Source organism: Alligator mississippiensis, chromosome 3 (genome assembly GCF_030867095.1).
Source record: "Alligator mississippiensis isolate rAllMis1 chromosome 3, rAllMis1, whole genome shotgun sequence".
In the NCBI taxonomy this organism is placed as follows: Eukaryota; Metazoa; Chordata; order Crocodylia; family Alligatoridae; genus Alligator; species Alligator mississippiensis.
The window spans coordinates 291,668,653-291,681,139 of record NC_081826.1 but is presented as its reverse complement, the minus strand read 5'-3'; the positions used below and the strand labels follow the sequence as shown (position 1 = coordinate 291,681,139).

At 48.0% G+C, this 12,487-nt stretch overlaps 1 protein-coding gene across 3 annotated transcripts in view; it reads left to right on the top strand.

Moving 5' to 3' along the window:
- Window positions 1-2,127: 2,127 nt before the first annotated feature.
- ARK2N (arkadia (RNF111) N-terminal like PKA signaling regulator 2N) overlaps window positions 2,128-12,487 on the top strand; it is a 62,853-nt gene continuing 52,493 nt past the window's right edge. For 2 of the 3 annotated variants that reach the window (XM_059725301.1, XM_059725302.1), the window contains exon 1: window positions 2,137-2,261. The gene's annotated coding sequence lies outside the window, so the exon portion shown is untranslated. Of the gene's footprint in view, window positions 2,262-12,487 lie in introns of all 3 variants that reach the window. The other variant, XM_059725303.1, reaches the window with a different exon arrangement.

The window sequence follows — 12,487 nt, the reverse complement described above, 5'->3', positions numbered from 1 at the left end:
TAATTTACTTACTGCTCGCTCCTCTGGTCCAGCTCGTTCTGCTCTTCTACAACTTCCAGCCACCCGGGCACTAGCAAGAGGGGAGGATGTTTGAGAGCACCAAAAAGAAAAAGGGCTCTCTGCTCACCATGTTGGTAGTTGGTCCCAAAAGGCAATTGTGGGTGGGAATCACGCGCAGACACTGTCCTGCTGTGCAAGAATATATTCAATTTGGATGCACTGATGAGAACATGCGTAATCTGTGAGAACTGTGCATTTGCATAATCTGGTCATCGGTAGGAATGGAGAAGCGTTTCCCGATGCCCTGCCAGGCTTGGTTTTTGCTCCAAATCTTGGAAGAGCTTCTTAATGGAGCCGTTCTCAGAAGCCTTCTAACACGGCTGCTTCTCTTTTCTTTCACCCTGGCTAACTTGCTCTGGCTGAAACTTTCCATCAGCATTCAGCCCTAGACAAACCCTTCGCATGGAAAAGCGTCAAATCCTGCTCGATGTTTGCAGCAGCAGAAAACAGTCTTGCAAGGGCACGTGTCAGGCCCAGAGAGCTGTGGCTAGTTGTGTTGGTCTGAAGTCAGGGTAGATTTTCACCTTATAGACCAAGTAACTGCGAGGTGTATCACCTGAGCCTTCATGAGCCTGACTTTGCTTCAGGCAGCCTTCGTAAATCGGCCGTATTGCCAGCACTGCCTACGGGGCACGTTGTTTTGTAGGAGCGAGTTGTTAAACACAGACGTGGGGGATACCCCAGTGGTGCAAAACCCACGTACGAATGTAGAGGAAGCTTTCCCGTGACAGGGCCCTGACCGGCCTGCCAGCCGTGCGCCCACGGGTCCTGCTCAGGCGCAGCAATAACGTGTGCCCCTTGCGGGACCCAGACTGGGTCACTGTGACAGCATGGGAGAATTAAAGAATTAAAAAAAAAAAGAAAAAAAAAGAGGCTAATCCGATCGTATCCTCAGCCCTAGCCTTTGCTCATCCCTGCTTGTTTTATGGGCACGGCAGCCAGGAGGAAGCTGCTGTCTCTCGTCAGAGGTGGAAAGGAGACCCCTTTGCTTTTCCCAGACGCCTGTAGCTTTCCCTCGCAGGGGACATCCTCTCCCCTTGGGCTGGGTGGCCAGCCCTGACTTTTTTCCCCAAAAGATGCTCCCAGGGAAGGCTGTGGGATCCCCTCCAAGAGGAGAGGGGAGAGGATGCGTGTCCCAGGCCCGGCTGCCAACTCTCCCGGATGGGCCGGGGATCTCCTGGCATCGATCTCCCGCTCTGGACACGTTCAAGAAGCATTTGGATGATCATCTTTTCTTTTCTTTCACCATGGCTGAAACTTTGCATCAGAGTTCAGCCTGGAAATTTCCTAGCATGGAAAACTTCATCCCAAAAACATCGAGTCCTGCTTGACCCCAGCTGACTCCCTGCCCTTTGCACGGGGGGGCTGGACCCGATGATCTCACGAGGTCCCTTCCAGCCCTAATGACATCTATGAAAGCAATCCGGGAGATGGTCATAGGATGTTTTAAGACAACGACCGTAGGTCATGTTGCAACAACACGTCTCCCAGAATAGCTTCGGTCAGAGCTGGCAATCCTAATGCACTGGCAGCTTTGCAACTGGCGCTTCCAGGGGGTGCACCCGCGGGCACCCCCTACACATCGCCCATGGGTTGTGGCACTAACAGTCCCCAACCAAAGCTGGGGGAGCAGCAGGACGGAGGATTTTCACGAGGCGCGAAGATGAATCCTGCTTATTTCCGCACAAACGTATGAACTCCATAGGAGTACGAGCTGCATGTCTATTTTTGGTCCATATTAGAATGAAAACGCCCCTTCCCCCCCCAATTTAGAGGTCCTTCCTATTGGAGTGTGAGTAGATTAACCCCAACTCCGGCAGTGCTGTGCACGGCGCTGCACGCTGGTGCTGATGGAGGTGGTGCACGTGCGGCCGGGCGCGGTGCGGTGCAGCAAGGAGCCGCGGGGGGCGCTGTGGGGTGGGGTGCGGTGCGGCGAGGCGCCGCGGGGGGCGCTGTGGGGCGAGGCGCCGCCGGGGGCTCTGTGGGGTGCGGCGCGGCGAGGCGCCGCGGGGGGCGCTGTGGGGCGTGGCGGCCGCTCTGCCCGCGCTCGGCGGCGGAAGTGACGTGGAGCCGAGCGGCCTCCGGTGACATTTTCTGTGGCGCTCGGTGCGGGGACGGGAGCGGCGGCGGCGGCGGCTGCGCGGACCTGGCCCGGCCCCCTCATGCCCCAGCTGCTCCCCGCCAGGCGCGGGGCGGCCCCGGTGAGTGCCCCCGGGCCGCGGCACCTCGCTGCGGGGCTGCAGGTCGCGCGGGCGGGGGAGACCCTCGGCCCCTTCTCCCGGGCCCGCGGCCGGAGCCGTTGCTGGGGCAGCCCGGGTGCGCGGCGGGGCCTTCCCGGGGTGTGCGCGCGGCTTGCGGGTGCCCGGCCCGCCCTTTTAAAGTGAAGTGGGGCTCGAAAAATTGCTCTTTATTTAAAATGTCCCCTCCGTAGCCGGGTGGGGGTAAGTTTCGTGGGGTGAGAACGATATCTTTTATTAGACCCACTTCAAGAGCTGGCTGGGGGGGGGGGGGGGGGGAAATTTTTCTTAGCGAGCTTTCAGGTTTCAAGAGATTTCGGCCGCCGCACGTACGGGGCGGGCGACTTCGATGGGCCAGGTGGTCCGAGCATCATTTTAAGCGGCGTTCCTCGTTCGAAGCAATTGGGCCGGACGTGTCGGGAGCGCGAGGCGAGCGGCGGCGCTTCCCCGTTTCGTTCGCGCGAGCGTAAAAAGGGGGTATCGCGAATCCTTTTCAGCGGGCTTGGCAAACGATCCGTAACGAGCTGGCGGGGACCCGGGAAAAGCGGCGCGTGGTGGAAATCGGGTGGCGCGTCGCTCTTCCCATCGGTGTTTGTGGTGGGACGTGGCGGCGGTCGCGGAGGTGGGACTTCAGCTGGTTGGAAAATATAATTTGTTGATTGATAATATATATATATATATATAATACTAAAATGAATGTAAATGTAAAAATACACTTCCTGGGGAAAGTGGGGTTTTGTTTTTATCGTGGGGGGGGGTGTACTGGGCTTTTTGACCGAGTGGCTGGTGGGACGTACGGTGCAAAAGGCTGAGAAGCGCCGGCAGTCTTGCCCCTGCCCGGGGTTTCCTCGCCGTGTTGTTCCTGAGACGCTCGAGTGCCGAGAGCGGGGCTTGGGTGTAGGGTTGCTCGGTGCCCTGGACAAACTATCAGGGCTCGTGGGACAGGCCATCTCTTTTGTTAGACCAACGAGATTTTTTTGGGAAAAAAAACTATTTGGGGCTCAAGCGCCTTTTATCGGGAATCGGAGAAAAGATTGTGAAAGTTCTCCTGGGTAGAAATGAAAATTCACATTTCATAGGATTTCACAGAGCAGCCAATAGATGGAAAAACCCTCTGAGCAGCAGTTTGTACCTGGTAAGGTCATTGAGGCATCCGGGTGCCTCTTCCTTGTGCACGAATACTGACAAAGTGTTGAGATCCTCGTCTCCTGAGAGCTGCGATTGCCAGTCCAGAACCTTTTTCACTACGTGGACGTTACTTCCCCGAATTAATAAGTCAGTATTACAAAAGTAACAAGATGAAAGATGAAATTAGCTGTTCGCGCAGTGATCATTCCTAAGACTGGGAGTGGTGCATTTGAGCATTATCTACATGGGATAACGATCTTGAAGAGGCAGGTGCTGACCAAAGAAACTGGTCCTAAGAAACTTTTTATTATGTGGAGACTTGAAGGGCTGGTGAAAATGTCACTTTTACCAGTACTAGCGCACCGGTCGTTCATGCTTTGTTAGGTGATTGGGGAGCAGGAAGGATGGTGAAATGTGGTGATAGTTTAGTCTATACAACTGCATATGTGCTGAAGCATGAGGATGACTGTTCTGACTCCCTTTTTATTTATATATAGGGAAATATATATTATTTTATGTACTATATAGGGATATATATATATGTATATAAAAAGCAGTCAGAATGGTTATCCTAATATTTCAGCACATATCTACCCATTTACATGTGCACACGAGCAATAGCAGCATCTTGTGCAAGTCCTCTCTCTCTTGAAAGAGTGTGTGGACTTGTACAAGATGCTGCTTTTGTTTTCTTCGTTCCTTAATTTAGTGTCTTACTCAAGTATATTAGTGCAGGTAAAAGATGATTTAGTGTTTGTGTGTACGTATGCATATGTATACATACATACACACGAATAATGAGATTTTCCTTGATGCCATTACAGATGATTATAATTTGTCATCTCTGTCAATTTGCTGTTCACAATAAAGATTAGTTAGCTTACTTGCAAGTACTACAGCACAGATGTGCCTTGAGGTGTGAGCTGAAAGAAGAAAGAACTGTGGCTTTACAGATCAGTTACGTGTTGTATTGTGTTAGTAACTAGGCCCTGGGATAGGCCGTCTTTGTTCCATTTGTACAAAGTCTGCTCTGAAGAGGTTACAATGTAGGATTAAGTGGAGAAGCAAGCGTGCATAACAGACAGATCAGGGTGGCAGGGAGGTGTGATACAGAGCAACGAGGCAGTTGAGAATGTGCTGTGACCACTGCTTATGGAACGCACAAGGCAAACTCTCCTGTACAACTACTACTAAGAGGGGCAGGGTGGCGGGAGGCATTGGCACGCTTGTATGAAGCTGACAAATGGACCAATCAGAATGTGGAGGAGGAGGGGAGTAGTGAACTAAGACAAGTGGATGAATAAAGTGGATCTAGCAACTTGAGAAGGGCTTCAGAGACTAAGAGTGAAGGAGACAATGCAGAGGGCCAAAGCGGGAAATAATTTGATCAAACAACAAGAAACTCCAACTGTCTTGCCTTTTGCTTTGCCCCTATCTCCCTTTGAATATCTTCATTCTCTTTGCCTTTTATGAAGCATCAAATTTAAACCTTTTTGTCCTTGTTCTAAGACCTTTATAGTTCTGGTTGCTCTTACTCATCCATCTCCTTTTGTATTTTATGGTGTGCACTCCAACCACCTCCTGCTCCACCAGTAATTCAAGCGTTGTCTGTTTTAGTTTATTAGCTTCTCTCATGCAAATATCTTTCTTATTTTTAGATTCTACACATCACATTATTGTGGGGGAGTGGCTGCAGATGGGATTTGCATAAAGAGGAAGGTGGTTAGAAATCTGTTGACTATGGCTTTTCCTCCTCTTCCTGATCACACTGTAATAGGGTAGTCATGAAGGTTTTTGAAAATGTATTGTAAGCTGTAAAAGAACACAGCCAATTATATACTTGAACACTTTTTACATTCACTTACAAGTAACCCCTAATACTGCTAAAACTGTTCAGTCACAGAACGTTCAAGGATTTGAACAGTATTTCTTTGACAGCACCAGGTCTATGGTCCCACCCTCTCTGTGTGCCTCTATCCAGCAACTGCAGAGTGGAAACGTCAAAAATAAAAATGCGTTTTATATAAAGGTGCACCACCGATACATTGGTCCTATATCGGATCAGCACTCATCTAAGGAAAAATGACAATTGTATTGGCATTTGGCTTTTTTTGGTCGATGTGGCCATTAATGCCACCAATAAATGCCCTGTGCATGCGCAGCAACTGCAGTATGCAGGCAGCTAGGAGCGCAGACTGGCAGTGTGGAGAGCAGCCACATAGCAGCTCATCTGGAGGGTGCAGGCTGCATGCACCCTGGGGAGGCATGGGGGGGCGTGTGCCTCTGGATCTGCATGCGGGGTGAGCTGATGCTGCAGGCTGGGGCTGGGCTGGGTTGCACTTGGGGTGGGTGGCGGCAGCACTGTGAGGGGGATGGAGGGACTGCAGCGAACTTTGGGATGGCTGCAACACCCCCGCACCCCCCCTGTCCCGGTAGCCCCCTCCCAGTGTTGCCTCTGCCTGCCATGAGCATAGCCCAGCTCAACCCCTGCCAGGAAGAGATCAGTGTTGCCCTGGTCCCAGCTTGCACTTGCCCTGTGCACGGATCCAGAGGCATGCATCCCCACCATGCCCCTTGGGCTGTGCACAGCAGCAGAAGCCGCCCGCGCCCCCTGGATGAGCTGCTCACGGCTCTGTCCTGCCCCAGCCCCGCTTCCTTCCTCACCACGGGCACCTCGGTCTGCCCTCACCATACCCCTTCCCTCGCCCCTTTCCCCACAACAGACTTACTAGCCAGATGCTGCTCTCCAAGCTGCCCAACTGCATATCGGAGTCAGATTGATATCAGCCAATATGGCCCGTTGAAAATTGCCTATCGATATCGGCCCCAAAATTCTCTATTGGTACACCGCTAGTTTTATAAAACTGCAAGCATTAGCAGAAAAATCTGAGCAGCAAGTGTAGTAATAACTTACTTTCACTTTGCTTAAAATTGGCTAGGCTGGAAGCTGACAGTTTCTTTAACAATTTATCTTAGTTTTGCAAAATATATATCCACGTTCATCAGAGGGCTTTCAGTTTGTGTTTAGTGTCATGTAAAATCTTGGAGTTATTGAACTGTCACAGCACTGGGATCTGATGCGGTGAAATATCATGCTCACATTGAGTACGTCTTTAAGGCCAAATGAACCAAAGACAACCAATTCAGATTAATCCTAAAATTAATCAGATTCTGATTAATCCTAAGAATTTGAGTCAACCCAGCTCAGTGCAGTTTTCAGCTAACTACATGGCTATAATTGAGAAATGGAGGTTTTAAATGTATAAAAACCTGCAACTAAAATGCTTGGTGCATAGCACAGAATAAATATTGGTCTTTGCAAGACATGGTTCATAAGGAAATGTTATCTCTGTTTTGGAGGAACTGAGTTGTAGAGGGTAAGTGACTGAACTCATGGGGTAGATTCAGCATGTTCGAGTCAGAGCAAGGATTAAAACTAAGCAGTTCCTGTCTCCCAGTTCTGGACTTTCGATTTTCAGTGTTTGTCCTTTCCTCACCCTGATATCTGAAGAGGAGGACACACTTGATCTATTAATGCTAACTACTCTCCCTGGAGCTTAGATATTTGACACTTGTAATTTGCTCATTCAAGATTAACAATTGGATGCAACATCTGAGTGTTACGCTGAGACAAGTGCAGATGTGTTGCTGGAGGCACGGGGTCAAGTAACATGCCCAAGGTCATATGATGAGCTGGGTGTGGATCAGGATGATTCAACATAATCTTTCATTTAATGTAAACACTAAACACCTTTCCTTTGCATTTGACTAGTTATCTGTGGAATGGAATCGACTTAGAGAAATGCAAAGTGCTGCATCTGGGACGGAAGAATCTCCAGCACACCTACAGTCTGGGCATCGCTAACCTGACCAGCACTATAAATGAAAGGGATCTGGGGGTAACAATAGACCCCAGCATGAATATGAGCCAGCAGTGTGATGCAGTAGCCACTAGGGCCAATAAAACTGGCATGCAACAATTGATGCATCTCCAGTAAATCCAAAGAAGCGATTCTCCCACTTTACTCAACATTGGTGTGGCCACAGCTGGAGTATTACATCCAGTTCTGGGCGCTGCACTTCAACAAGGATGTGCTAAAGCTCGAGAGGGTCCAGAGAAGGGCCACCCATATGATCAGGGACTTGCATGGCAAACCATACGAGGAGAGGCTGAGGGATCTCGGACTCTGCAGCCTAAAGAAAAGAAGGCTGAGAGGGGACCTCATTGCGGCTTACCATTATATCAGAGGCGTACATCAGGGTCTCGGTGAACAGCTGTTCACCAGGGCGCACTGGGGGGAAAACTAGAAACAACAGCCACAAATTCCTGGAAGATAGTTTCAGGCTGAACATTAGGAAAAACTTCTTTACAACTAGGGTGTCTAGACTATGGAACAAGCTCCCCCCAGAGGTGGTGCAGTCATCTACCCTAGAGGTCTTCAAGAGAAGACTGGACAGTCATCTGACCCCAGATGTCTTTCCTGCTTATGCAGGGGGCTGGACCCGATGACCCTTCGGGGCCCTTTCCAGCCCTATGATTTTGTGCTGGATGTGCTGTAGCTAACTTAATGAGCATAATAAATACTTGCTTTGCATTCACATTTCTTGTTGTAACGCTTGATGTTTAGGAAGAAAGGTGCTGGCTTACAGATAGCTATAGGTATGGCTATAGATGTAAGGTACTTTCAAACTTTCCAGGAAACTTTCTTCTATGAATATTCCTTATACTGTTGTCCTGCTTTATCTTAAACTTCCAGAAAAGTGAGCATGCAGAGCCTAACCATATGAAGATAATGCTGTTTTTGTAGCACTCTTCTAGAATGGCAGTTACCAGAGAATCTCTCTGCTTTAGTTACAGATAAAGCTTTGCAAGGCTCCATTCAGAGAAGTCAGTGTTACAGTACTCATTTTGCTTCTCTGAATTGAAGAAGTCAAGGGACTTGGTCCGACCGATAGTGGCAGAACTGGGAAAGGACCCAAGGAAGCTCGATTCCACTTACTCTTCAGCGACAGTTGTGACAATTTGGTAATTCTGTTTTGCTTAGGCAATTATTTAAATGAAACCCCAATATTAGGCTGTCAGATTCTTGGATATCCAACTCTGGTCATACTTTGGCATTTAAAACCAGGTTATTTTCTCACTGACCAACAAACAGCAGTTTTTAGGCTCAACTTTTCAGCCTTATTTTGGTTTTTTTAATCAGCTGTCAGTTTTCAGGCCACCCAGTTTGCTGTGCTAGTTCTTGCTCTTCTGCAAATGCTTACGCAGGGAATTCAGAGATGTCTCTACAGCAAGTGCCAGCAGAGTTCATCGGGGAAGAGTTGGTGAGTGTAGGGGGTGGATTTGGAGACTACTGTGGCTGGAATTGAAATATTTAGGTAATTGAATCTAAAGGCTTCTATAAAATATGTGAAATCAAAACATTGAAGGCTCAGAGTTTTTTGAGTAAGAGCACTTGCCACTTTATTCAGAGTATTTCATCTTCTTTGGCTTGTCACTCTAAGAACTGTTGACACCAGACGCAGGTACAGAGCTGTATTTTAAGTCCTAAACATTTTGTGTAGAACCAATAGCATGGACTGTTATTTCAAGTAAGAGAAACCTTGCATAAATAGGTATAGCTAAATACAAGGTTAGGGACCTTTGACAAGTCTAGAGCTACTCAACAAAGGCTCGGCTACATCTCTGTTGTAGCATGGAGTGGTATTTTGAATAACCTAATGCTCATTTTACTTTTTCTTCAAAATAAAGTGCATTAAATATCAGAATACAATCATGTGAAAGGAATGTGTGGTCAAGGACCAAGTTGGCTAATATAGGGTGCCTACGCCTGCCATGATGATGACTTTGTAGTCAAGGCTAAGGACGTTTTTTACCTGCGCTAATACACCCGAGTAAGACAAGTAAGGAAAGAAGAAAACAATAGCAGCAAACTTGCAGGTTTCTCATAAAAATAAATTCTTTCAGCGCTTGTTAATTTAGCCAAGTCGAACTGAATTAATGTTTTCTTAATAAATTTTGTAACTCGGCTCACGAGTACTAGTAGTGACAAAAACATGGATGCTTTTAAACTTGGTAGTTTCTTTCCATCTGCAAAATACCTGTAGTTTTCCACAGTTGATTGTACAGTTTAATTAGCAGCATGTAAACAGGACATCTGATAAGCTAAAAGCAGGAAGTTGAAGCCATATAGCATAGCCTGTGTCTGTTTCCTCCCATGACTTAGCTAGTAAAATTTGCCATGTTTTGAAATTTGACAGCTTGTAGTCAGGGTTATGCAGTGGATTTTGATAAGGTCTTTAGATTAAGCTCAGCCTGGTCCCTGTTGAGTTTGGTCCAGAGAATCCTGGCATTGTAGACAGATGCTGTGTACAAGGCATGCTGCGGCAGTGTTAGGGAACTGATGGATTCACTATGTTTCTGCAACCCAACGCAAGAAACCCAGATGAACTCTAGGGTTCTAATGATGCAGATCTGATTTAACTCCATTTCAAACATTGAGCTTAGGATACATGATGAGAAATGTTTGTTTTCTTCTGCTTTTTTCCAGTGTGCAGTGAATCTCACTATTTATTTATCAAGCTATAGCAAAGAAATACCTGGGCAATGGCTTCCAGTAAGAGTAAGGATGTTATAGCAAATGTGGAATTGAAGCTGTTTATTTAAAGGGACTAGAACTGAGCATTGTATAAACATTGTAGACCCAAGCATCTATTCTTCCTTGCCTTGGGAAGCTTATGTAATTGTCTGTTTCCCCTACTGCTGCTAAATGTTCCTTTTCCTTTATTCTGGGACTAAAAATAAACCTAGGCAGCCAAGCGCTCATAAGAACAATCATAATAATCACTAACTGCTTTGTGGTGCCTTTCATTTGGAAATATCAGTGGTAACCTTCAGTAGGTGTACATTTTCCTTCCAGTTCACTATCGCTGTATTTTACATGTATTGTGGGTAACCCAGTATCTACTTAGGTGGTCGATGGGCTGACTCATGCAGTAATACACATACAAAACCTGATCTTTATCTTCGTATGGCAATTACATATCTTTCCTAGTCCAATCATCATTGTCTCAAAGAAGAGGTCAAGGGTTTGTTTGTTTTTTCCCCCATGTGTCCAGGTGACCTAGGGATCCGTTGTTGGGGCACCCTGAAGTCATGGGCACATCATGTTGCTTGAATATCTGGGGAGTGAGTTGTCTATTTGTGGGAACACTGTGTGGTACTTTAAATACCATAGTCAGCTGTTGTCCTTTGCCACTACTGTGGTCCTAAAATGCTCTCTCCCCTGCCTTGCCCTCACAGATTAGCATAATTCACTCCTTATCTACAGCAGATAAAGGGGAAGTGCAGGGTATTCTTGGACTCCAGTTAATAGCCACATAAGGAATTTTACACAGTAGTATTTAGGGCAGTTGTGGAAGATTCTTTTGACCTATTTCACAGCAGCGTCTGCAGAATCTCAATTCATGCTGCTTTTGCCACCTTCAGAACAGTCTCTCTGATTTAACTGGTCTCATCCCTCTTCTGCTGTAAAGAATAGTAATGCTATTTTATTTGTATTACTGTAGCTGAACTAAAAGGGGTCTTCATCATTGCATCCAGATTCTATTTATTTCAAATTCAAATATCGGCTCTAGGTCAGGGATTGGCAATCATTTTGGCCAGAGGGCCACTTAGCTTGCAACAGCCCACCAAAACCCCCTGAGTCAGCACTAGTCACTCCTGGCAGTGCTTGGGGGAACAGGGACTCACCCAATGCCTGCTGGTCCCCCCCACAACTAGCTTGTAAACGGCATCACCTCCTTGGACCTGCTCATGATACATCTGTGGATGCACGACAGCGTGTGGTTGGCCTTCCTGACCGCGTCCCCACAGTCAGCCCATGTTCATTTTGACATCAATAATGACTCCAAGATCCTTTTCTGCCTCTGCACTGACAAGAAGGGAGTTCTGCAGCCTGTAGGTATGCTGCTGGTTCTTCCTCCCCAGGTGCAGCACCTTGCACTTGTCACTGTTGAAACCCATCCTGTTCTCATCTGCCCACCCTCTCGCCCTCTTTTTACCCTCTCATCCAAGTCGCTGATGAAGATGTTGAACAGTGTGGGCTCGAGGACCCCACTTCCCACATCCCTCCAGGTCGAATAAGACCCGTCCACCACCACTCTCTGGGTGCAGCGCTCTAGCCAGTTAGCAAACCATTTGACCGTGTAGGTGTCGACGCCACAGTCCCCTAGTTTTTTAATGAGAATGGGGTGAGAGACCATGTCGAAGGCCTTCCTGAAGTCCAGAAAGCTTACGTCCACTGCTACACCTGCATCTAAGGATTTTGTGACCTGGTCGTAGAAGGCCACCAGGTTGGTCTGACAAGACCTGCTTCTAATGAACCCGTACTGGTTGCCCCTGAGCATAACCTCCCCTGCTGGCCCCTTGCGGATATGCGCCAGGATAATTCTCTCAAAAAGTTTACCCAGGATCGAGGTAAGACTAACTGGCCTATAGTTCCCTGGGTCCTCCTTCCTCCCTTTTTTGAAAATGGGAACCACACTGGCCCTTTTCCAGTCCTCTGGCACCACGCCAGAGCACCATGAGCGCTCGTAAAGCCATGCCAGAGGTCCTGCAATGACCTCTGCTAATTCCCTCAGCACTCTGGGGTGGAGATAGTCAGGACCAGCTGATTTAAATATGTCCAGAAGTTCCCTGACTAGGTCTTCACTGATCCTAGACCTGGGTATGCCTCCCCTGGGGCCTACGGGGGTCCCAGTGGGGGGGGGGGGAACCCAGTCCCTGCTCAGAAAAATGGAGGCAAAGAAATTGTTAAATAGGTTAGCTTTGTTGTCTGGTGCGATGACCAGATTTCGTAGCGTGCCTTGCAGAGGCCCCACATTACCTGGTATCATCTTTTTGCCCCCTGTGTATTTAAAAAAGGACTACTTGTTGTCCTTGATCCAGGTAGCTAGTCCCAGTTCCATCTCCGCCTTGGCCTTCCTGACTGCCTCCCTGCAGCCCTGAGCAACTGAGGTGTGGTCCACCCTGGTGATGGCCCCTCCCTTCCATTGGTTGT